The sequence below is a fragment of the Oncorhynchus tshawytscha genome, linkage group LG31 (assembly GCF_018296145.1).
Source record: "Oncorhynchus tshawytscha isolate Ot180627B linkage group LG31, Otsh_v2.0, whole genome shotgun sequence".
In the NCBI taxonomy this organism is placed as follows: Eukaryota; Metazoa; Chordata; class Actinopteri; order Salmoniformes; family Salmonidae; genus Oncorhynchus; species Oncorhynchus tshawytscha.
The window spans coordinates 21,024,319-21,051,733 of NC_056459.1; the positions used below are offsets into that span (position 1 = coordinate 21,024,319).

At 43.8% G+C, this 27,415-nt stretch overlaps 1 pseudogene; it reads left to right on the forward strand.

The window, feature by feature from the left end:
- Positions 1–12,280, forward strand: part of LOC112229233 — a 49,184-nt pseudogene extending 36,904 nt beyond the window's left edge.
- Positions 12,281–27,415: the final 15,135 nt, after the last annotated feature.

Below are 27,415 nucleotides of genomic sequence, written 5' to 3' on the forward strand. Positions count from 1 at the left end.
CAACAGTTACAAAAAGAGTGTAGCTAGACAAACTGTAACTACTGAATGGTTGAATGGGACAAAGCTAATATAATAACCTGCTAATATTCTGTATTGTTTATAGATCGTCCTGCACGGGGAGAAAGAGGTGAAGCAAACCGAGGGTAACATGGCCATGGTGTACCACATCCTGTCCCAGATCCCCCAGGACCTGCCCTACGAGGAGCTCATCACCCAGGCCCACTGCCTCTTCACCCTCTACCCTCCCTCCCTGTTGGCCAAGCGAGCAAGAGGTGAGTGGGTCAGGGTCTCCCTGTATAATTTACCATACCCTTTACTTTTGGGACTATGCTTCAACTAAATCCAGTGTTGTGACTACTGTTGCCAGGAGGACTTGTGAGCTAAAGAATAGTGGCTGCTATTACATCAGAACATGAGGAGAGGTGGACCATGTGTAAAATCAAATCAAATCACATTTTATTTGTCACATACACATGGTTAGCAGATGTTAATGCGAGTGTAGCGAAATGCTTGTGCTTCTAGTTCCGACAATGCAGTAATAACCAACAAGTAATCTAACTAACAATTCCAAAACTACTGTCTTATACACACAAGTGTAAGGGGATAAAGAATATGTACATAAAGATATATGAATGAGTGATGGTACAGAGCGGCATAGGCAAGATACAGTAGATGGTATCGAGTACAGTATATACATATGAGATGAGTATGTAAACAAAGTGGCATAGTTAGTGGCTAGTGTATTACATAAAGATGCAGTAGATGATATAGAGTACAGTATATACGTATACATATGAGATGAATAATGTAGGGTATGTAAACATTATATTAGGTAGCATTGTTTAAAGTGGCTAGTGATATATTTTACATCATTTCCCATCAATTCCCATTATTAAAGTGGCTGGAGTTGAGTCAGTGTGTTGGCAGCAGCCACTCAATGTTAGTGGTGGCTGTTTAACAGTCTGATGGCCTTGAGATAGAAGCTGTTTTTCAGTCTCTCGGTCCCAGCTTTGATGCACCTGTACTGACCTCGCCTTCTGGATGATAGCGGGGTGAACAGGCAGTGGCTCGGGTGGTTGTTGTCCTTGATGATCTTTATGGCCTTCCTGTAACATCGGGTGGTGTAGGTGTCCTGGAGGGGAGGTAGTTTGCCCCCGGTGATGCGTTGTGCAGACCTCACTACCCTCTGGAGAGCCTTACGGTTGTGGGCGGAGGAGTTGCCGTACCAGGCGGTGATACAGCCCGCCAGGATGCTCTCGATTGTGCATCTGTAGAAGTTTGTGAGTGCTTTTGGTGACAAGCCGAATTTCTTCAGCCTCCTGAGGTTGAAGAGGTGCTAATTAAGCTAGCCGTTTCACATCCGTTACACTCATCCCCTTTTGACCTTCCTCCTTTTCCGCAGCAACCAGTGATCCGGGTCACGGCACCAATGTAACAGTATAACTTTAGACCGTCCCCTCGCCCATAACCGGGCGCGAACCAGGGACCCTCTGCGCACATCAACAACAGTCACCCACGAAGCATCGTTACCCATCGCTCCACAAAAGCCGCGGCCCTTGCAGAGCAAGGGGAACCACTACTTCAAGGTCTCAGAGCAAGTGACGTCACCGATTGAAACGCTATTTAGCGCGCACCGCTAACTAAGCTAGCCATTTCACATCCGTAACACATGCCAGTCACATAATACAGGAGGAGGAGATATTACATGGTAGAGGATGTAACAGTTAGATTGGGCTTGCAGACAGTGTTAACATTACCTGCAGTGTAGCCACAGCAGGGGGTTCCAGCCATCCTGCAGACTCTTGGATGTCTGTCTTTTGCAATGGGCGGGTGTTTTACTATGCAGGCCATGGATCCTCAAGACCCCTCAAACGCATCTCTGGACCTCGAAGGCAGTTCCACTGCTTTTTTCATTGTTGCCCTCTTATCGGGGACTGATTTAGACCTGAGGCACCAGGGCAGGTGTGTGCAATTAATTATCAGGTAGAACAGAAAACCAGCAGTACTCTGGACCTTGTAGGGTAAGATTTGAATACCCCTCCCATAAACTACAATGCTCAATATTTGAATAAAATGTATAATCAGCTTCAAGTCTGAACTGGCCTGAAACAGGGAATGTGAGGAGAGATAGTCCTCTCTGTAGTATTAGCAGTAGATCCAACTTTGTTCAGACAGAGCAGAGGTAGAGGACTCTTGTGGAAAAACAAATCCCAAAGGACCACATGTCCAGCAGGTGGGGCTGTTGAGCAGCAAGTCCCCCCAGCCCACACAACAGAGCAGCTCCCTATTCTGCTGGAGCTGATCCTCTTCCTCCTTAGTGTATATTGTGATGTGGCTGACGTTCAGTCCTGCCTGTCTGCATCTCAGCCCTTTGTATGTAAACAGTATCTGTCAGTCTACGAGATCTGCTAGGCTCACCTTTATGATGCTATCAACACCAGTGGGAGGTTATGAATACCTTTCCCACAAGAGCAATGTAGTTCTCCCTCTATTCATGTCTCCCTCCTGAGCAGAACTGCCATGCAAATCGGACAGAAATCTGGTTAATTTTAGATCTTACAGCATTTCTGATTCTCTCGCTGTCCTGTCAGAAAAGGTTGTCTAGAGAGATGGGGTGGTTAGTACGGTGGCTCTGGGTTTGGGGTGTCTTCTCCTCTTTTTAACATCACAGTAAGAGAGATTTATTTTTATTTTTAAATGGAGGCCCCTTGTGCTATCTAATAAATAAGCCTCATCCCTAGGTAATTATGGGCTGTTTGATTTTGCATGCTGATAACCCCCCTATCCACCCCCGCTTTTAAGCATCTGTGGCCCCTGAGGAAAGATGGGGGGGCCGTGTCACGTGGTACATACCCTACTGTATTGTTCTCAAGACAGAGATGAGATGAGCTGCCCTCACTGCACTCCAACCCCTGGCTTCTGGCTCTATTTGTCTCCCTGACCTTAGACTGGGTTGCAATGGGGAAAATGGAGCAGTGTAGTGGTTTCCCTCAAGAGGCAGGGGGATGGAGGTGAGGGTGACCCCCAAATGTTCTTCACAAAGGATGCACCCCCCCCCACTGTAGGCTCTTTTCCCCCAATCTGCTCATAGTTGCAGGCCTATGTGCTTTGGAGGCGATTTAAAATACATGTCAGATCTTTTATAGGTTTTCTTTTTAATATAAGATTATTTTCAGGCCTTTTCAGTGATTTTCTTAGGATTAAGAAACATTGTGATATATCAACATCAAATCAACAGAGTGAAACCCTCTAAAAACAGAATATACAACTTCCTTACTGCAGATGCCGCCACCTGTAACCCAACCAGTGCATCAGCTCCTCCAGCAGCGGTTGGTTGGCTGGTTGGGGGGCCTACTGGGTTTGGTGTGTGAGGTGGCTGGCCCAGCAGGACTGTGTTGTAGCCGGCTGGGCCTCCACTGAGGCTGAGGTGGGGGACTGTGATATCACCTCAGGCACATCTTTGAGCTCTGAGCCAGGCGGTGGGGGGTTTGGAGTGGGGGCTGGCTCAGTGGCGGTTTCTGCGCAGCGACAGCGAGCATGCTGGGAGGCACAGAGGCATTGGAAACGGATTAGCCAGTTAGACCTTGTGCACAATCACCTCTGAAAGTGCTCCCTCAGACGAGAAATGAACAAATGCCTCTGCACTCATTTTTCCTTCCTCTCTCATATTCAGTCTAAAAACAGGAGCTTCATACACAAAGGCAACATATGATGGTGAACAAGTCAGTGTGTAAACCTCTTGAAGGTTTAATTTTCTCATCCATGTTTACCTCTCTGGCTGATCAACATGCCCCCTTTCAAGTGACTTAGAGTCAAAAACCGAACTAATCCATGGTACTCTTCTGTACTCAGACCTCTTGATAAGAAATCAAGCCTGGGCCAAGACAAATTGTCTCATTAGCTGATTGGCAGCTATTTAGGCAATTGAGAAATTGGTTCATTGCCTCGGTTAATAAGGAGAAGTCCATCTTTAATTCTGTGAATAACATTTGTATCTTTTATCAATGTTTATTATGAGTATTTCTGCAAAATCACCGGATGTTTTGGAATCTAAACATTACTGCACGTAACGCGCCAATGTAAACAGATTTTTTGATGTAAATATGCACATTATTAAACAAAACATACATGTATTGTGTAACATGATGTCCTTTGAGTGTCATCTGATGAAGATCAAAGGTTAGTGATTCATTTTATCTATATTTCTGCTTTTTGTGACTCCTATCTTTGGCTGGAAAAATGGCTGTGTTTTTTTTACTTGGCTATGACCTAACATAATCATATGTTGTGCTTTCGCCTTAAAGCATTTTTGAAATCGGACACGATGGGTAGATTAACAAGAGTAACAAGATTTTCATTTGCCCTATTGGACTTGTTAATGTGTGAAAGTTACATATTTTGAATTTCGCGTGCTGCCTTTTCAGCGGAATGTTGTCGAGGGGTTCCGCTAGCGGAACGCCTGCCCTGTTAGGGATGATGCGAATTTTCGCAGCTTTTTGTAAAAAAAATCGCGCAACATTTCAACGTCCTGCTACTCATGCCAGGAATATAGTATATGCATATGATAAGTATCTGTGTATAGAAAACACTCTGAAGTCTCTAAAACTGGTTAAATTGTGTATGTGGCTATAACAGAACGTGTTTAGGAGTAAAAATCCCAGGGAAAACTGTTCACCAAAAACACAAAAAAAATATTCATCCGCCAGTCAATGTATCATCTAAGGTGATAGAAAATAGATGAGGTTCCGATTACAATGCCTAGAGCTTCCACACGATGTCACCAGTACTGGCATTTCATGGCTGGTTTATCCTTGGTGAGATGACGTATAGGCACTTCCTGTCTTGGGGCGCACCAGAGGAAGTTATGAAAGTGGAAAAATGGACGATGATTTCAAGACTTGCTGCTATCGAATACAGATCGCCCCGTGATCAATTTGATCAATTATTAACGTTTATTAATACCTAAAGTTGGTTTACAAAAGTAGTTTGAAGTGATTTGTAAAAGTTTATAGGCAACTTTTTTAATTTTAAAAAGTGACGTTGCGTCTTGTAAAGGTGAATTTTCCTGGATCAGACCGGCCTTCATAAAATGACATTTTGGGGATACAATGACGGATTTAATCGGGAAAAAGATCCAATTGTGATGTTTATGGGACATATAGGAGTGCCAACAAAGAAGCTCGTCAAAGGTAATGAATGTTTTATATTTTATTTCTGCGTTTTGTGTAGCGCCGGCTACCGCAAAATCTTTTGTTTTGGTCTCGTTCAGGTATTTTGGGGGGTGCATGCTATCAGATAATAGCTTCTCATGCTTTCGCCGAAAAGCATTTTACAAATCTGACATGTTGGCTAGATTCACAACGAGTGTAGCTTTAATTGAGTATCTTGCGTGTGTGTTTTAATGAAAGTTTGAGTTTTATCGAGTACTATAGGTGGCGCTCTGAAATTTCCGCTGATTTGGTTCCTGTGCAGGAACCACATCCGTAACAGGTTTGCAACCGCTCTGTCAGATTTCAAAATAACTTTATGGAAAAAGCATAATCTGAGAACGGCGCTCAGAGCCCAATCCAGCCAAAGAAATATCCGCCATGTTGGAGTCAACAGAAGTTAGAAATAACACTATAAATATTCACTTACCTTTGATGATCTTCATCAGAAGACACTCCCAGGAATCCCAGTTTGACAATAAATGACTGATTTGTTCCATAAAGTTCCATAAAGTCCATCATTTATGTCCAAATAGCCACTTGTTAGCGTGTTCAGCCCAGTAATCCATCTTCATGAGACGCGAGCACTTCAAAAGTCGAAAAGTTCCGTTACAGGTCGTAGAAACAAGTCAAACGATGTATGGAATCAATCTTTAGGATGTTTTTAAATAAATCATCAATAAGGTTCCAACCGGAGAAATCCTATGTCTGAAGAAAAGCACTGGAACGAGAGCTAACTCTGTTGGGAGCGCGCGTCACGAGCCTGAGACACTCTGCCAGACCACTGACTCATTCAGCTCCCATTCCCCCCTCCTTTATAGCAGAAGCCTGAAACACGTTTCTAAAGATGGTTGACATCTAGTGGAAGCCGTAGGAAGTGCAACTTGACTCCATAGACACTGTGTATTCGGTAGGCCAAGCTTTGAAATTAAAATTCCTCAAACATACAAGTATTTTACACCATTTTAAAGATACACTTGTTGTTAATCCCACCACAGTGTCCGATTTCAAAAAGGCTTTACGATGAAAGCACACCATCTGATTATATTAGGTCAGTACCTAGTCACAGAAAAACACAGCCATTTTTCCAGCCAAAGAGAGGAGTCACAAAAAGCTGAAATATAGATGAAATTAATCATTAACCTTTGATGATCTACATCAGATGACACTCATAGGACTTCATGTTACACAATTCATGTATGTTTTGTTTGATAAAGTTCATATTTATATCCAAAAATCTCAGTTTACATTGGCCCGTTACGTGCAGTAATGTTTTGCTTCCAAATCATCCGGTGAATTTGCAGAGAGCCACATCAATTTACAGAAATACTCATAAGAAACATTGATAAAAGATACAATTGTTATGCATGGACCATTAGATAAACTTCTCCTTAATGCAACTGTGCAGCTGTGTCAGATTTCAAAAAAGATTTACCGAAAAAGCACACCAAAACAAGCCATACAGATATCCGCCATGTTGTGGAGTCAACAGAAGTCAGAAAAAGCATTATAAATATTCACTTACCTTTGATGATCTTCATCAGAATGCACTCCCAGGAATCCCAGTCTCACAATAAATGTTTGTTTTGTTTGATAAAGTCCATCATTTATGTCCAAATACCTTTTTGTTTGCGCATTTAGTTCACAAATCCAAATTCCAGACGCGCAGGCCAGACGAAAAGTCAAAAAATTCCATTACAGTTCGTAGAAACATGTCAAACGATTGATTCTATACATCATTAGGACGTTTTTAACATAAATCATCAATAATATTTCAACTGGAGAATTCCAGTTGTATTTAGAAATGCAATGGAATGCAGCTACCTCTCACGGGAGCACGCGTGATCAGCTCATGGACTTCTGGCAGATCTCTTACTCAATCAGCTCTTATTTTCTCCTCCTTCACAGTAGAAGCCTGAAACAAGGTTCTAAAGACTGTTGACATCTAGTGGAAGCCTTAGGAAGTGCAACCGGACCAAATTTACACTGTATCTTGGATAGGCAAATAGCTGAAAAACTACAAACCTCAGGTTTCCACTTCCTGTTTGGATTTTTTTCTCAGGTTTTTGCCTGCCATATGAGTTCTGTTATACTCACAGACATCATTCAAACAGTTTTAGAAACTAAAGAGTGTTTTCTATCCGAATCTATTAATACTATGCATATCTTAGCTTCTGGGCCTGAGTAGCAGGCAGTTTACTCTGGGCACCTTATTCATCCAAGCTACTCAATACTGCCCCGAAGCCATAAGACGTTTTAATTAATAGGTAGGTAATTGTCCAGGTCACTTTTATGTCTATTTTAGATTCTGGGGACATTACCTATATGCATGCAGTAGCATGTACACTTAAACCACTAGATGCTATTTTCCATTGTGCCCTTAGGTTTATTACTGGTGATGCTCATAGAACTCACCATTGTGTTTTTTTCAAAAAGTGGTTTGGGCCTCTACAAAACACTTATGCAAAAACTTCCTATGTATCTATCATCATTAATAAAATGTAGACGTACAATGACCAAACCCTGTCTCAGGCTTGGATAACACTGGAGGCCCCTTCGGTCTCCACAGATTAGCATAAAGCTGATTTTAGTTGTTTTTGTAACCCTTTATGTGGAACAACTTCCAGAGCTCTCTGATATTGTACTGAAAAAAAAGGCAACATGCAACAATTTCATAGATTTGACTGAGTTACAGTTCATATAAGAAAGTCAGTGAATTAAAATAAATAAATTAGGACCTAATCTATGGATTTCACATGACTGGGAATACAGGTATGCATCTGTTGGTCAAAGGTACCTTTAAAAAAGTAGGGGCGTGGATCATAAAACCAGTCGGTATCGGGTGTGACCACCATTTGTCTCATGCAGCGTGACACATCTCCTTCACATAGAGTTGATCAGGCTGTTGATTGTGGAATGTTGTCCCACTCCTTCAATGGCTGTGCGAAGTTGCTGGATTTTGGGGGGGAACTAGAACATGCTGTCGTGCACGTCAACCCAGAGCATCCCAAACATTCTCAATGTGTCACGGTCTTCCTCCTCTTCATCTGAAGAGGAGATGTATCTGAAGAGGAGAGGCGAGAGGGATCGGAGGACCAAAATGCAGCCAAAATGCGGCATGATGAATATTTAATTAAAGAAAGCACTGAACACTAAATACAAAAACGACCGTGAAGCTATAAATGAGACCCGTGGTGACACAAGCAACTAACATAGACAATCACCCACAAACAAACAGTGAAACCCAGGCTACCTAAGTATGATTCTCAATCAGAGACAACTAATGACACCTGCCTCTGATTGAGAACCATACTAGGCCGAAACATAGAAATCCCAAAATCATAGAAAAACAAACATAGACTGCCCACCCCAACTCACGCCCTGACCATACTAAATAATGACAAAACCAACAGAAATAAAGGTCAGAACGTGACACAATGGGTGTCATGTCTGGTGAGTATATAGGCCATGGAATAACTGGGACATTTTCAGCTTGAAGGAATTGTGTACAGATCCTGGTGACATTGGGCTGTGCATTATCATGCTGAAACGGGAGGTGATGAATGGCACGATAATGGGCCTCAGGATCTTGTCTCGGAATCTGTGCATTCAAATTGCCATCAATAAAATGCAATTGTGTTCGTTGTCCGCAGCTTATGCCTGGTCATCCCATAACCCCACCGCCACCATTGTACACTCTGTTCACACCGTTGACAGCAAACCGCTCACCCACAGTACGCCATACATGTGGTCTGCGGTTGTGAGTCTGGTTGGATGTACTGCTAAATTCTCTGCACATTTTAGAGTGACCTTTCGTTGTACCCAGCACAAGGTGCACCTGTGTAATGAGCTTCTTGATATGCCACACCTGTCAGGTGGATGGATTATCTTGACAAAGGAGAAATACTCACTAACGAGGATATCTTTCAGCTCATGAAACATGGGAACAACACTTCTACATTTTGTGTTTATATTTTTCTTCAGTGTAGATGTTCTGGTCCCTCTTGGTCAGACCTCAATGTTGTTAAATTTCTTTTTTTTCAAATGTTTTTTGATTTTGTATATTGCATGTGTTGATGTATTTATGCAGAGTTCATCTGTAAAATAGACCCTAGTCTCAGTATGACTTCCCTGTCAAAATAAAAGTTTAAAAAATGAATATAAAAGAAAAAGGTTGTGACCTTGTGTGATACGACGCTTGCCGCTGATTGTGTCAATGTGTGTAGGTGTAACATACCTCATCACATTCCCTCCATCACTTCCCCTCTCCGTAGCCCATATCCTTCCACTGATGCTGCAGTCATCCCTCTGTCCGTATCCTTCCATCCCGCGCTGAAGTCATTCCTCTCCAGGAGTAAATGACATTGCTGACAAGGGGCCTTGAGTGACAGCTGGATACAAATGTCTGCCTGGAGGGCAGTGTAGCGACACAAGCTCTCTGGCTAGTTGCTGCTTCCTTCTTATTGTAGGAAGTGCTGAGTCAGTCAGAAAGTCAGTGAGTCAGGGTTGGCCTTGGTTGATCTCACAACAGGCAACGTTGGGTAGAAAGAGTTGGTGACACCCAGGACAGGTTCATATTCATTAGTGCACACACAACGTTTTGCCACAGAAAAGGAAAATGAGCATTTCTTATTACACACTCCAGGTAGAATCCTCCCTGTTTCAGTCCGTTTTCTTCCATTTGGTGCCTAATGAATACAACCCAGGAGAGCTAGGCTGAATGAGCGGTGGCTGTGGGTCCCTTGTATACGAGACATGACATTAACTCCATACAGGAAGGTGATGTCTGCGTTGGTTTGACTTTGACCCCGTATCTAGTAACAGGTGACCTCGTCTCCCTCCTCTTGCCCAGTAGTAGGGCGATGCATGACATGAAATGCAAGTGAAAGTGTGATGACGAGTGACTAACTGATACAGTGTATTTTAGATCTAGCTGCAGCATATTGACTCTGAGTTGTGGTGTGTCTCTAATGTAAGAGAGGGAGAGAGCGAGCAGGGGTGTAGTGTTGCGTCACGCTGCACGGCTGAGAGAGCAGCTCCTGGTGGTGACATGACAAACAAGCCGGGTCGGTGATGATGACTCAACCACACTGAACATCCTCTGCTTCTACTGGGTCACGAGGATAGCTGCATGCTGAATCACCCGTCTGACCGCTGTTGTGTCCTTACTTTACTTCGGACAAGGGAATAGGGTGCCATTTGGGACACATCCATGGTGTACTAATGACTACACAGCTACTGTGAAACAGAACCACTGACTACAGTACAGGTTAGGCCAAGGTCACATACGGTGAATGACCAGCAGGCAGGCACGGGATGGAAGGGTCACAATGCTCATAGAATTTTTTAAATTTGTTTTTAAATCCCTGTAATGACCACATATTTAATTCAAAGGTAAGACGCCAGCAGAGCCACCTGTACCTCGCAAAACATTTCTAAAATTCTCTCAAGGTTTAGAATGAGCTTTGATCATGGTGATAATCTCACTATCCTGTCAGCTGTATTCAAAGACTGAGTGTCACTGTCATTGACGAGGTCCTAGACCCTTTCAACAGGAGGAGAAACGAGAGGAGAGGACAGGCTAAGCCAGCCACCTACTGTACTGTACTATCACTGTCACATGGAGGCTGTGTTCCAAATCACACCCTATTCCCTATTTATTGCACCAATTGTTATTTTTTTGTGATCAACATTTACATTTTTTTTCACATTATACAATACACATAACGCAGGATCACGTTACAAATATTTACTTTGTGCACTACTTTTGACAAGGTAGCTCTGTTCAAAAGTCGTTCACCTCATAGGGAATAGGGTGCCATTTGGGATGCTGTCGGAGAGAGGAATGAAGGAGGAGTGAGTGATAGAAGTCAGCCACTACTGTATGTACTGTAAACTACAGAAGGAGGTTCATCTGAGGAGCTGGGCCCTCTGGGGTGTTAAGCTGTTTAAAGTGAAAGTTTAAAAGTTAATTGTCTGCCGTTACCTGTCAGCTATTTTCAGCCTGGGCTCATTAGCAGACGATTCTAATGAGAGAGAGAGATGGGAGAGAGGGAGAATCAAAAAGTCGAACGAAAGACTTAAAGACATTGAGCCCCTCAGCGCACAAACGCACGCTCGCTCGGAGTACCATTTTCCGAGAGGCGTTTTTCTGTCATTAAACGTCCCGTTTTTCTTTTTACAACGTTCATAATCTGAGAGAAAAGGCATTTGCATTTCGTGTTGCAGCGCAATGTTTACTATTACTTCCAGAGGGACGATAATGAAATGGAAGTGAATATTTTACGTTTTTTAATGATGTTTTTCTCCAAACTGTTGAGGAGAAGAAGATGAAAAAAAATGTGCCTTGTTGCCGTTGTCTTGCCCATAAGCGCAGGCTGTTGCTTCTGGTGTTGTGTTGCTATTGTAATTGAGAAAAATCCGTAGCCAAATTAAAATAGTTTGAGGCCTTAGGGCACTGCTCCCTCCCTCCCATATGGAGCATTTTTTCTTCCTTTGTCACCAGTCTCTCTTCCTTCTGTCTTTCTTATTGACATTATTGACATTTCGTCACTCTGTTATTTACTATCTTTCACTGCAAGGCCACAAGACCTCCTCCCCCTTTCTCCTTCCACTTTGACAGTGGTAAACAACGGGCAATTTCCTGTAGTAGGACAACTCATATTGTGAAGTGCCTACTCTATTTATTTTTCTACTGTCTGTTTCAGTATTCTTGTGAGCCGTAACCAACTCAGCCGATGAGTAACTGCTAACACCCTATCAGACAAAAACAGTATCTCCTTCTGTCTCTCACCAGCACCACCATCAACTGTTTCAAGGCCTTCCAGATGACCACTCAGCAGCAGCGGCCCGACTCGGTCCTCCGTCGGCAGCTCCTTCGGGGCCCAGCCCAAGGCCGAGGGGGCCCAGACGCCCAAATGGCCCAGCCCAGCGACACGCAGCCCAAACAAGCTGCCAACCAGCTCATCAAGATGGCCGTGTGGGGCATCTCAGCCACCCTGGGGGCGGCCGCGTTGGCTGTGGCCCAGACCGCCCTGGACTGGGCTCCTGACTTCTTTATGCAGCTCTACTGATGGACTTACTGCAGCCTGCTATTAGGTAGCAGGGGGGAGGGAGGGAGACCGGTCTACCTCTGTTAAGGAGCAGGGAGGAGGGAGGAGGGAGGGGAGTGAGAGTGGAGGGAGACGGATCTACCTCTGTTAAGGAACAGGGGGGAGGGAGATGAAATGGAGGTGGGTGTGGGGAGGGGGGAGAGGAGAACTCCCACAGTTGAGGAGTAGGAGGATTGAGATGCTAGGGACGTAGGGAGGGAGAGCGGAGGGAGAGGGGAGCTAGTGCCAAATAGGTTGAGTCACTCACACATGCAAACCCTCAGCCTGGGGAGGTAGAGCACCCCAGAGGACCTTGTGTGCCAAAATCAGTTCCATGAAAAAGCATTTATTTATTCAGTAGTGTTTTTATTTATGGTTTTACTTGTGCTAATATTGGGTAATGAAAGGTAGTAGATTCATTTTTGTAATGATAAGCATTTTTGAGGGCTGGCCTGTGTGCTGTCAGCAAGCATGTCTGGGGAGAAAAACGCACCGGTAGCTAATTCACAGCACCAGGCGCACAAATTCTGAAAAATGCCTATCCCCCCATCCTACTTTTTTTCTGCTGAATGCCTTGGGTTGAGAGTGAAGGGAACAGTTCATTAAGGGGTGGAAACACTCACTCAATCAGGTGTTTTTTATTCAAAGAGGTCGACTATAGGGAGAGAGAGAGAGCGAGAGAAAGAGAACCCAATTTCTGCTTTAAACTGGCACTTTAAACTAACCGGCTTCCCTTCAGTTGATGTCGATGGAGGATTTATAGAGTACATATAAAATATTCACCTGCACGCTACTAGGAGACAGTCACCTGCTGTGTATTTACATCAATGTGGAAGGAAGGCTGCTGTCCCAAATGGCTCCCTATTCCCTTTTATAGTGCACTATTTTTAATCCAGGGCCCATAGGGTGTACTGCGATATATAGGGAATAGGGTGCCATTTGGGATGCAGTCGAAATGTCCAGGCTCATGCCTCCAACAACCCTCAAGACTACCGCTGTCACTAGCCAAAGACTTATTCAGTTAGCTGTACTAACTGGATAGCCCTGCGGCTTTTTAAAGTATATTTTATTAAATGTTTTTACAAGAACCAGACTCTGAGAGAGTGTATATCCGTCCAAAGACAAAATATTTTTGACGTCTTGCGTTCTACTGGTCCTGTTTTATCACACTGTGGTGTATTCATAATGGAAGGAGACCCTGTAAAACACTAAGGATACTTGATGATCATAATGTCACAATGCATGCTGTATGTGTGCACCCCGTGAATTGTAGGGGTGTTGTTTTAACTTGCATTGGACATGATGGATAAGACAACCAATAACCAAGGGGCAGCTGTTGCTATACTCTAAGTTAATTTGATCAATACTACACAAATCACTGCCAGGAAGGACAACATGGTTGGTTTGATTCTGTAAAACGTATGTCAATGTTCCATGTAGCCCAGTTAGATGCTACTAGCCAAGCCAGAAAGTCAGAAAGGCACAGGCCATATTTTAATTTAAATGTAAGTTTAATTTCAGCCTCTGGCTATTGGCAAGGGTTTAGCCAAATCATTCACACTGGTGTGCCACTGTAATACATTTAACTAATGAAGCTGACAAAGCAAGGTTTTAAAGGCCCAATGCAGCTGTTTTTACCTCAATATAACCATTTCTGGGTAACAATTTAACTACCTTATTGTGACTTTAAAATTTTATTAAAATTGTTTTTTTTTTTTTACCAAAAATAGTTCATTAGCAAAGGGAAATTTCTCAAGCAATAATTTTTCTAGGACTTTGGGAGTGGTCTGAGCACCGGATGGGATAACTGAAAAGCTGCTGTTATTGGCCAAGAGGTTTGGAACTATTTCTTGGTCTATTAACTATAATGAACAAAAATATAAATGCAACATGTAAAGTGTTGGTCCCGTGTCTCATGAGCTGAAATAAAAGATCCCAAAAGTGTTCCATGTGCACAAAAAGCTTATTTCTCTCAAATGTTCTGCACATTTTTTTTACATCCCTGTTGGTGAGTATTTCTCCATTGCCAAGATAATCTGTCCACCTGACAGGTGTGGCATATCAAGAATCTGATTAAACAGCATGATCATTACACAGGTGCATCTTGTGCTGGGGACAATAAAAGGTCACTCTAAAATGTGCAGTTTCGTTTCACAACACAATACCACAGATGTCTCAAGTTTTGAGGAAGCATGTAATTGGCATCCTGACTGCAGGAATGTCCACCAGAGATATTGCCAGAGCATTGAATGTTCATTTCTCTACCATAAGCCGCCTCCAACATCATTTTAGAGAATTTGTCAGTACGTCCAACCGGCCTCACAACTGCAGGCCACGTGTATGGCGTTGTGTGGGTGAGCGGTTTGCTGATGTCAACGTTATAAACAGTGCCCCCATCCTCAGATAATCCGTGCAGAAAAGTATCGAAAAGAGACTCCGGATTCCAGGCACTCTCGACGGCCAACGTGCGAAAGTCCACCGCTTAGTGTGCCACACTACGGGAGTTTTGACGTAAGTCAAGCAGTTTGCTGGCCGCCTTTCTCCCGGATACCAGAGACTCCAAAACCTTTCTCACCCCTGCCATGAATTCCTCCGAATGCCCGCAAATGGCAGATTGTTGTTCTCAAACTGCCGTAGCCTAGGAGAGCGCCCTTCCCGACATTAGCGTAATTATATACACTATCGTCGATCAGTCTGAAGAAAACAAAGATGGCTGTAGCTCAAAAATAAGCGAGCACCGAGAAAGAAAACCCCGGCAGCACCAGGATTCCCCGAATAATGCTCTGGAGGAGGTAAGCGGGGTTTACAGGGAGTCAGGATAGGCTGTACCAACTCACCACAGATAGGGGAAAATTTACTGGGTATTTGGGGGTTTTCAGAGGTGGCAGACAGTCTCTGAGCTAACTCCCTGATTTGCTCCATAATAGCCTTTAACCCATGGTCGCGGCATCAGGTCAAAAAGGTCAAAACCAGATCAGAGTCCAGGAGGTACAAAATGGTAGACAGCCTCGTGGTCAAGACAGGCAGAATAGTCAGGCAGGTGGGTACAAAGTCCAGAAAAAGGCAAGGGTCAAAACCGAGAGGACTAGAAAAAGGAGAATTCAAAAAGCAGGAGAACGGGAAAAATGCAGGTTGACTTAGAAACAATCAAGACGAAGTGGCACAGACAGGAAACACAGGGATAAATTCACTGGAGAAAACAAGCGACACCTGGAGGGGGTGGAGCCAATAACGAGGACAGGTGAAACAGATCAGAGTGTGACACATCCGTGACACAAACCGACAAGTTGTGTGTTCCGAGATGTCGTTCTGCACACCACTGTTGTACTGCACCATTATTTGCCTGTTTGTAGCCTGCTTGTTAGCTTGCATGATTTTTGCAGTTTTCGACATAAACTAGCTGTTTTCGTCCACAGGACTGCCACTGACTGGTTGTAGGTAAACCCTAGACACGTGCCTGAAAAACCCAGGAGGCCGGCCGTTTCTGAGACACTGGAACCGGCGCCCCTGGCGCCGACGATCATACAGTACCACGATCAAAGTCGCTTAGGTCACTCGTTTTGCCTAATAAACTGGCTTGTGTATATAAAACACATGACATTCTGACTGCACTGGGCCTTTAAAAGATGAGAAATTACAAGAAACCCCTGGTCTGATTTCAGAATTACTCAAATTTCACCAAATTGTATAAGTTTTAAATGTCTGACGTATCTTTAAATTTGTCATATTTTGTGCTTATGAAGCTGTTTGCAAAATAGTTTTGATATGATTGTCAGTAATTTGTCATGATTATTCATACATTTGTTCATTTATTTGGTACTATATTTTAAGATGTGTTTTGCATGCATTACACATCAACTTTTCAAGGAAAATAACATTATAAATATTGCATAATGAACTTGTAGCAGACAGAGGCCCAACCCAACACTATTGATTAAAACATATCCAGATCCCGGTTACTGAGCTACTGGCATATTGGAGTGTTGTTGGCAGATGATCTAGTTTGGTGGGAGACACTACAGTTAGTTTATTGGCTCAGTCTCTCTCTACCCCCCTCCCCCTCTCTTGTTGGCACCCGCTCTTCTAAGTCCTGTCCAGTTGGAACAGGTTAGCATGTCTACTGGCCTTTTGATCTGCCCTGTCTGACTCGATCCTGGAGTTTTCAACTGACAAATGTTTACGGCAAGGACTATGGGCAATTGTCTGAACAACTTTCCCAAATGTGGTACACTAGCCTATACTTCACAGAGAAAGCTAACTTTGAATGGGTGTCTGGCACTGGCACTAGCCATGGTACAGGCTGTGTCCCAAATGGCAGCCTATTCCTTATAAAGTGCACAATTTTTTACTGGTAGTGCACTATATAGGGAATACGGTGCCATTTGGGGCTTAGCCACAGAGACAAGGGTTTCGAGTCTCGCCAGCATTCGACAGGTGCAAGGCTTTTTATTGCTTGGAAATAACATCGGCCTCAGTCCATTCATGTGACGACTGGTTTGCTACGCTGTGCTGTATGTGCTTCCACAAAAACCGGTTATGTTGAAATTGAACACCCAAATGTTTTATTTTTTTTGTCTGTGACTTTGATGCACAGTGCACACAGGAAATAGTTTACATTAATGGTACAGTACGATGCATTTGAAAGTATTTCTACATATGGGGCGGCAGGATAGCCTAGTGGTTAGAGCATTAGACTAGTAATCGGAAAGTTGCAAGTTCAAACCCCCGAGCTGACAAGGTACAAATCTGTCGTTCTACCCCTGAACAGGCAGTTAACCCACTGTTCCTAGGTCGTCATTGAAAATAAGAATTTGTTCTTAACTAACTTGCCTAGTTAAATAAAGGTACATTATTTTATTTTTTTATTCAAAAATATCACGGAATATTTACACATGCTGTTGTATTATAACCATGTCCATATTGATAATGATGAGACATATCTATGTGTGTGTATATTTGCATCTTTCATTTCAGTCTGGTATTCTGTTATGATATTCTTGGTTAGAGAACAATTTGTCTTTTGGTAAGGAAAAGCCCCTCAATAAAGACATGAAAAAAATACATTATAGTTACATGACAATCTGTTTCAGATCGGGTGTGTTAATCTCTATTACACTCCACACTGCCCTTTCCCATCTGGAGAAAAGGAACACGTATTCAGTGTCGATTTTAGCATGTAAATCTTGGTTGGGCAAACTGCCCACATTTTTCTTTAGATGCATGCCAGCAAAGCCACAACACAACACTAAACAATATATTAATTGCACTATAACGGTGACAAACGGTGCCGACAAACTGTTAGGGCCTACATAAAGCTGTCCCAACAGCAGAGTCCCTACAGCAGTCCCAACACCTTACCACTGCTACACCTGGCTATCAGCCGAGCCTTGTCTGGTAATGAAACAGTTCATTCAGCCTCATTTACTGCCTTTAAAAAAATAACTGATATGGCTGACTTGCTTAAACATATGTGATTTCTACTGACAATTGAGATGTACAAACTATGGCACAAGGGGACGAAGAGTGGATAACAGGCAATCCGTAATTTTGATTAAGACATTAATGAGCGAGCTAGGACGAACGTAGTCAATAAAACTATTTGTTCAGCACTTTTGAAATGTACGGTGACAGAATTCAGAACATGGGACGTTCTTACAGTATTCTCCCTGTACACCAAGTCAGAACCGTAAGATAAATAAAGGGGGTATATAAGCAGACAATGAAAGCAATTCTCTGAAACAGGCTATAGGCTAAATGTGCACCACCAAGTCAAAACAGTAAGCTAAGTTATGAGGTGAAAAGGTAGCAAATTATTAGGTGAGGCACATGGGCTACTAACAGCTTACTACACAACATACACTGATTCAGAGGGGTTGGGTTAAATACGGAAGACACATTTCAGTTGAAGGCATTCAGTTGTACAACTGACTAGTTATCCCCCTTCCCCACTTAGTATTACTTTCTTAGCTACAGTATACATATCTCCCTGGCATATTACATCATTTATGCAGCATACAATACATTTATGGACTCACCTTGTTGTGCTGTGCTCACTTGAACAGGAAGGCACGCCGGTCCTTCGTGGGCAAATTTTGTCATCAAAGTCTGGCATTTTCTGGATTTATGGTGCTTTCAAGACAACTGGATGACCATTCAAAACGTATTTCTCAGGCGGAGCTCGAATTCCCAGTTAACTTGACTGTAGTGAATTCAAGACTTGGCAGTTCTGAGTTAACAGTTGTTTCAAGCGCGGCACAACTCATGCTTCATTGACAGCATGGCCAATGTTGAAAGTATATCATTTTAAACTTGGAAAAGAGACACTTAATCCCAGATTTGGGACCACACAGCCACTCCACTGAATAGCAGGCTAGCGATTGCTTTGCAATGCTTGTCGTTAGCCACTGTCATTGATTCCTTCCAAACCCCTCATTATTGAATTAGCAATTTCCAACTTGTTGTGTAATGTTTATGTCCAATGGCCAATGAGCACCGATACATTTTATCTATAATTTTTCTTAATTATTTATCTTCATATGACAAGAATTAAAAAGGATTTGCCAGTAGAGTGAACACTTGATTCATGATGATGACTGCTAGCTAAGATTTTGAAAGTATGATGATCAGTCCAATCAAAGCTACTGTAGATATAACATAATTTGACATAATTTTATCTGTGGCCAATGACCATGAGCCTACTTGGATGGGCACTTCTAATGTAAGCCTATGGCAGCACCCAAGAGGATTGAATTTTCGATCTCTACCTGTAGATTTTGTGGTGATGTCGTGTCCCCATGAGCGACAGAACACTAGAACACTGAGCCAATCATGGCGCAACTAGCGAACATTACCAACCCCTACACCCCTACACCAACCCCTACACCTATTTTCCGCTTGCTGCACCACCACCACAGAAAGCACTGAGCTAGGCTGAACACCATCATTTTGGAGCTGCCTTACTCAAAAAAGCAAAAAAGAGACTATGATTGTATGCGGCTTTATTAACTCAATTATTATAGATTTTTTGACATTGTTTGAAAACTGATATGTGACATGTATTAATGCCAAAGTAACAAAACAAACAAACAAACAAAATAAATAAATAAATATATACAGTACCAGTCAAAAGTTTGGACACAGCTACTCATTCCATGGTTTTTCTTATTTTTTTACTATTTTCTACAATGTAGAATATTAGTGAAGACATCAAAACTATTAAATAACACATATGGAATCTTGTAAGTGTTAAAGAAATCAAAATATATTTTATATTTGAGATTCTTCAAAGTAGCCACCCTTTGCCTTGATGACAGCTTTGCACTCTTTTATCCGCCTGGTATAAAGGATACCAGGCGGAGTCAGAGGAAGACCCTAAAAATGTATCAGACTCCAGCCACCCAAGTCATAGACTGTTCTCTCTGCTACCGCATAGCAACTGGTACCGATGCACCAAGTCTGGAAACAACAGGACCCTGAACAGCTTCTACCCCCAAGCTATAAAACTGCTAAATAGTTCATCCGTGTAGCTATTTGGTTAACTAATTAAGTACACTACATGACCAAAGGTATGTGGACACCTGCTCATTAAACATGTCATTCCAAAATCATGGGCATTAATATGGAGTTGGTCCCCCTTTGCTGCTATAACAGCATCCACTCATTCGTGAGGTCGGGCACTGATGTTGGGCAATAAAGCCTGGCTCATAGTCAGCTTTCCAATTCATCCCAAAGGTGTTCGATGGGTTTGAGGTTCTTCCACACCATTTCTGTATGAACCTCACTTTGTGCACAGGAGCATTGCCATGCTGAAACTGCAAAGGGCTTCCCCAAACTTTTGCCACAAAGTTGGAAGCACAGAATTGTATAGAATGTCATTGTATTCTGTAGCGTTAAGATTTCCCTTCACTGGAACTAAGGAGCCTAGCCTGAACTATGAAAAACAGCCCCAGACCATTATTCCTCCTACACCAAACTTTACAGTTGACACTATGCATTGGGGCAGGTAGCGTTCTCCAGGCATCTGCCAAACCCAGATTGTCCGCTATACTGTCAGATGGTGAAACGTGATTCATCACTCCAGAGAGCGCGTTTCCACTGCTCCAGAGTCCAATGACTGCGAGCTTTTCACCATTCTAGCTGATGCTTGGCATTGCGCATGGGGATCTTAGGCATGTGTGCGGCTGCTCGGCCAGGAAACCCATTTCATGAAGTTCCCAACTAACAGTTCTTGTGCTGACGTTGCTTCCAGAGGCAGTTTGGAACTCGGTAGTGAGTGTTGCAGGGAGGACAGACGATTATTACGCACTGCCTGCTTCAGCACTCGGCGGACCCGTTCTGTGAGCTTGTGTGGCCACTTCACGGCTGAGCCGTTGCTCCTAGACGTTTCCACTTCACAATAACAGCACTTACTGTCGACCAGGGCTGCTCTAAGCAGGGCAGAAATTTTACGGACTGACTTGTTGGAAAGGTGGCATCCTACGACGGTGCCACGTTGAAAGTCACTGAGCTCTTCAGTAAGGCCATTCTACTGCCAATGTTTGTCTATGGAGATTTCATGGCTGTGTGCTCGATTTTATACACCTGTCAACAACGGTGTACATATCTACCTCAATTACCTCGTACCCCTGCACATCGACTCAGTACTGGTACCCCATGTATATAGCCAAGTTATTACCTCGTACCCCTGCACATCGACTCAGTACTGGTACCCCATGTATATAGCCAAGTTATCATTACTCATTGTGTATTTATTCATCTTTTTATTACGTGTTTTACTTCTCTATCATTTCTCTATTTTCTTTCTCTGCGTTGTTGCGAAGGGCTTGTGAGTAAGCATTTCACTGTTAGTCTACACCTGTTGTTTACGAAGTATGTGACAAATACAATTTGATATGATTTTCTTAATAAAATGGCGCCCTATTTCCTGTGTTTTACACAAGCCCCCTGTGGGGTGCACTATACAGGGAATAGGGTGCCATTTGGGGCGCCGTCTTATCAGTAGGGGTGCAGTTTAAATGCATCTGATATTCAATCAATATTTAGTTGCGTGTCTATAGATGCTTCCATATTGCTAGTCAACAGCAGTTACTGAATTGTTGCTAGTTAGTTGAACATTTACAGGACTCTCGTGATTAAGTTTTACCAAGTCTTAAATGATGTATTAGTTGGAGTAGGGTGAAGTTGCTCCTATACGCTGATCTTGGGCAGTTTTGGATGTTGCCCCACTAATAATTTAAGGTTAGGATTGGGGTAGGAGAAGGGATCCTAGATCTGTGCCTAGGATAATCTGGAAGCTGGAAGTTATAAAGGCTCCAGATGTTGACGTTCTCAGAATGTCAGAGAGCACTGAGTGCACTAGACTAGAGCTCTGTTACTGAGGGACCACTACCCTATTATCCCTGATCTCCATAGGGACCCAGTAAGGGGGAGTCATCCCGACATCTGCCTCCTTAACCCATGGGGGTGGGGGGGAGTGAGTAGGTGGTTTTGGGGTGGGTCGTATTGGGCTACATCCCAAATGACAACCTATTCCCTATGTAGTGCAATAGGGCTTTGGTCAAACATAGTGCACCCCCATGGGTGCTATTTGGGACACAGACTAGGTCTCTCGAGTAAAAGGAACCACACTATCTAGGCTAGGCCAGACCTATGAGGACAGCAGTACACAGCAACAGTGGCTCATGCCCTCATGTCATGACATGAGGACATGAGCAGAGGACTGGGGTAGAGGGGAGGGCAAAGAGGTGGCAGCAGTCGGCAGCTGCGCCAAGGGCTCTGTCTCTGTGTATTCCCAGAAGCAGAACCACCCCAGTGTCCCCTGCACGGATGCCACACAGCTGGGTCACAGACGTCACCAACCCACCTACCTCGGTACCCCAGAGGGGACAGACAGAGCACCATGGAAAGAACCATGTTTTTATATTATATACGTTAGAGAGAGATACATTAGTGGACCCAAAATGACATGGTACAGTGGTCACTGTTGGACCTTAGGTGCCTCAGGAGGCACAGAGGACCGTGGTTGCCCATGTTTTGATTTCATATACATTAGACAGATACTGGACCCAGATGACATGGTGCAGTGGGCGCTAGGGGAATTCGTTCAGTAGAAGCGGTAGGGGGGTAAGTGAGTCAGTGAGAGTGGTAGCCAGACTACTTTGTCTCACTGTGAATACATCCAAAATGGCACCCTATTCCCTTTATAGTGCACTACCTTTGACCAAATGAAGGGAATAGGGTTCCATTTGGGACTCATTCAGTCTCACTGTGGCTGCATCCTGGGTCCCAGAGACAGGAGGTAATGGAAACTACTAGCTGTTTCTGTTGATGTCATGTTTTATTCATAGTGCCATGCTTTAAAGTGTGCCTTTTTTGTTTTATCAAATCAGTTTGTAGATGAGAAAAACCCTTCAGCTCTAGCTGAAATAGTATGTTCTGTATTAAATTCAATATCTCCTTGTCCAGAATACAATGTTATATTAGAAGGTTCTTCACAGATGCACTTCAGGATCTGTATTTATAACGTGTCAGAGTAGGGGTGCTGATCTAGGATCAGGTCATCCCCGTCCATGTTATCTTTTAGATCACAATCTATAATTGTGATCTAAAAGGCTAAACTGATTCTTCATCAGCACTACAATAAGACACTTGATGCATACAGCCCCAGTTCAGTTTGAGAATGGGATGATATCAAAGCAGATGAATGATATAGCTCATAATTTCACCTTTGTCCTAGTACCCTCATCCGTTCACCAGTTAAACCATTATCTAAAACGGTCTGTAACCACTCTGAGACAGACTTGATTGATGATTCTACAACATGCAGATACTAAAGACCTAAATACATAAATGAGGCTAAGGTCAAAATCTGAGACATCCTCATATTCCTCCTAGACTTCCAAGGGATCTGAGGAGCAAGAGGTCGAGTGAGTGTGAGACAGAGGGGTGGTAAAGGTCACTAACGAAGAGAGGGCATCGCTAGTCCTTAGAGCCATCGACCCTTTTGTCCCAAACGACAAAGGTGAAGAGATTAATATTCATATGTCCGAGCTGCACCCGCCTCTTCCATCCTCTCCCTTATCGTCCTCCAGGGGGAGGCTACCTAGCCTCACAGCGGCAACCCAGGATCGAGGTTAATTGATGGGCCTGAGATTCCCTCCGTCAGGGCTGACTGCCGGTCAGCCGTTGTTAAAGTATTAATAATGAAAAATGACGGCGCCATTGTTTCCTCGTGCATGTAGGAAATGAGCTTCTCTTAATTAGGCCCCAGAGCTCCTTAACGTGTGTAATGAGCTTCTTCTCTTCTCTGTCTTCTCCCTGTGTGCTGAATGTCACAGGGCCAGAGCCGGCGCCATCACTACACCACCACCACTGTCCGTCCAGATTGGACCATGGATGGACAACACAGCTTCTCAGTTATGGTGATGGCGATAACCGGGAAAATGAACCAGTGGAAAAGCCACAAAGAAAACAGGTATTCAATGTATGTTTAAAAAACTGTTTGTTTTTTGACAATGCACTGAAATAGTTATGTACTGCTTATGAATGTTATGGTTATTAATGTGTTATGAAGTCATTATGTGAGCAGGGTACCCTTACCCAAGTAAAGTGCTTGTTCTGATATTGTGAGAAAAAGTGTTTTTCCCTCTTTTATGTGAGCAACCTGATCCATGCTAGAGTACATGATAGAGTACAAGCTAGAGTACATGCTAGAGTACAAGCTAGAGTACACGTTAGAGTACAAGCTATAGTACATGCTATAGTACAAGCTAGAGTACATTCTAGAGTACATGCTAGAGTCAATGCTAGAGTACATGCTAGAGTACAAGCTATAGTACATGCTACAGTACAAGCTATAGTACATGCTAGAGTACAAGCTATAGTACATGCTAGAGTACAAGCTATAGTATATACTAGAGTACAAGCTATAGTACATGCTAGAGTACAAGCTATAGTACATGCTATGACCTGTGTTGGGTAGATATGGCACATCACAGGGAATGATTCATCACAACATCACACAGGTGTCAGAGATCAAGACAAATGTGTAACGTCGTTCTAAATGTCTTTAATAGTGCAACCAACCAACCACACACTCATGGGCTGCGTTCCAAATGCCACCCTACTCCCTATTTAAAGTGCATTACTTTTGACTAGAGCCATATGGACCCTGGTCAAAAGAAATGCACTACATAGGTAATAGGGACTATTTGGGACAGAGCCTTAGACACCTTGTGCCATATGTAGATAGATTTCTATAAAACATAAGAAGACCTGGGGCTAATGTTTTAAACATGTCCCATATCTTGCTGCATGCATGTATGTATGAGTGGAAATGAAACACATGGCCATAAACCACTACATCCTGTCACGTAACACAGAACATGCACCACACGTATGCTGCTTGCATGCCTCATAACCGATTGCTGCACTGGGCTCCGATGCATCAGCGAGCAGCCTCGATGGCAAGTAGGCGCAAGCCATTAAGGTGACACTGAAAGCTGTGTGTGTGTGTGTGTGCTCGCACGTTTGCGTTGCTATCACATGGAGAAGCGCGTCACCCATCACTTTCAATACTACATAGAGTGAGACGGACCGACACAATATGCTACTGTTGTTTAGCATGTTCTGCTTGAGCCTGCATGTGTCGTTTATGGTTCATATATCTGTGACAAGTCACATCCAATATATTCTAATTCATATCACAAATACGGAGTGGAGGGTTGTTGGTAGTGGTAGTTTGCATTTAAAGTTTGGTCCTTTTCTGTATGCAAGCAGCTGTGTAAAGTGGAGTGACGTCGAGAGATGTTCTCCATCTTGGTTATCATGACAGATGTTCACACACACACACACACACACACACACACACACACACACACACACACACACACACACACACACACACACACACACACACACACACACACACACACAGATGTATCATGACAGATGTGCCACTAGCTGACAACAGAAAGAGAGATGGTGCAGCTTCTTGGGACGAGTGGTTTCTGTGCAACACCCTGCTACACCCGCAATAATAATGTGTACCTCCCAGCCAATCTACCATTACAACTTACCACCCTGCAAGAAAGTGTTTGCTTTCAAGATAATAACAATATGAGAGAGAGAGAGAGAAAGAGAGAGAGAGAGAATGAATAGCTGACCACTGCAGAACTGAGGTTGATCCCATGTCGCTGAAGGAAATGATAGGCCTTGTTCTGAGACTGTAGTTCTGAAATGAGATCTTATCTCTCCCCTCCTCCACCCCCTCCCCTTCTCCATCACTCCTTCTCCCCCTTGCCCAAAACATCATTACAGGGCTCATGGAGATGACATTTTCAGCATTCAATAACCGGAGAGAGAGGGAAGAAAAGAAACACACTCACACACACACACACACACACACTAAATCCATTATCGAGACATCACTGATAATAGGATTACTCCCCCACTCTCCAGCGCCAAGGCCCGGGCAAAGTGGCCGTAATTGACTAATAATCAGTCCTCATCATTATCGCTCCCAGCTAAATCTTTCCCCTCCACTATTCCGCCAGCTACTCCATACAGAGGGGATATGGACAACACACATGGACGCACTCGGCCCAGCAGCGACACTACTTCCAATTCATTGGCATTCAGGCCAGGCACGGGTGGGCCTTAGCTCAACCGTAGACAGGCCAGACAGGAAGGCAGGCAGGCAGGCCACAGCAGACAGCCAGGGGGTCAGTAGCTGAGGGTCTGGGCCAGGCCAGGTGGTGGTTGCTCCAACCAGGGTAGACCCAGCAACTTGCCCTCGGGGATAATGGGGGTGAGACCCAACATGTGTGGCCATCTGGCTCAAGTCTGATTGGCGGAGCAGTGGTCTCTGGGTGGAGGAGAGGGCGTGGGTTGGGTGTTATTGGGTTCTTGGCCTGTGTGTGTGTCACAGAGGTGTGTGGCTGTGTGTGTGTGGCATGGAGGTGTGTGTGTGGACAGGGGGGGGGGGGCAGAGACCTGTCACTCTGTGTCAGAGTGAGGATAGCTCAGACTGGGAGGGGCAGATAGGTTACTGACTAACAGCTGTTGAACAGGCTAGGTGAGAGATGTGTGTATGTGTATTTGTGTGAGTGCAGGTGTGTGTGCGTGAGTGCGTAATTAAGTGTGATAATGTCAGTCTAGCAAGGATTACACTCCACTTCAGTATAATAGCCATATCACACAGGACTTTGTAGCGGACAGAAACCTTTAATATGTACATTATACTGTATGACTGAACTCTATGTGCATATATAGTATGTATGATGTTGGTGTGCGACTATCGTTGCCTGAGCGAGTCATCTGACCAGTTTAAGTAGTGCTGCTACTTCCCAGTCAGTGGCGGGATGCCAGGAAACCTCTCTGCCTGGTGTGTCCTCTCTGCGGCGGGTATGAGAGGAGACTGGCATATGGTGGAGCAGCACCCTGAGATTGTTAATCAGCACGGTTTCATTAACTTCACCTCTAATAGGTCCTATCTGATGAGTTTACAATGCATTATGCATCTCACGCGCGCATGGGCACACATGCATGCTCACACACACACACGCACGCACGCACGCACACACGCACACACACACACCACACGTGTTAGGGAGGCTCACATGCACACACACGCATGCAAGCACACAGACACAGACACACACACACACCATGTAATAGGGAGCCTATTCCGTGTATGTGGACCTTTTTCATAGAGGCCAGGCTAGCCAGGTATATCTGTAACCCATTCATTACACATTTCCTCTGGGTATGTGGACCACCTGAGTGGGGCCTAACCTTGGCCTTGGCTGCTGGGTACGAGGCTGAGCCAAGATTCCTGGCATGGCTGGCTGCAGGGAAGCAGGCTTGGAAACAGGAGAGAGAAACATGAAACACCCTAAACCTTGTCAGAATAGATCAATTACTTGCCAGCTTTTGCCAGCCACACTTATGCAGATCTTAGGAAGGGATCTGAGGTTTGTTTTCCAAGAAAGTAGCCTATATCAGATTCATCTGATATGATAGTCAAACATTTACGTTGGGCACCTAAGAGGAGTGTTATGATCAAATAGACTGTATAACATTTACAGACTTGCTTTCAGGGAGTTAGATGTCATCCAC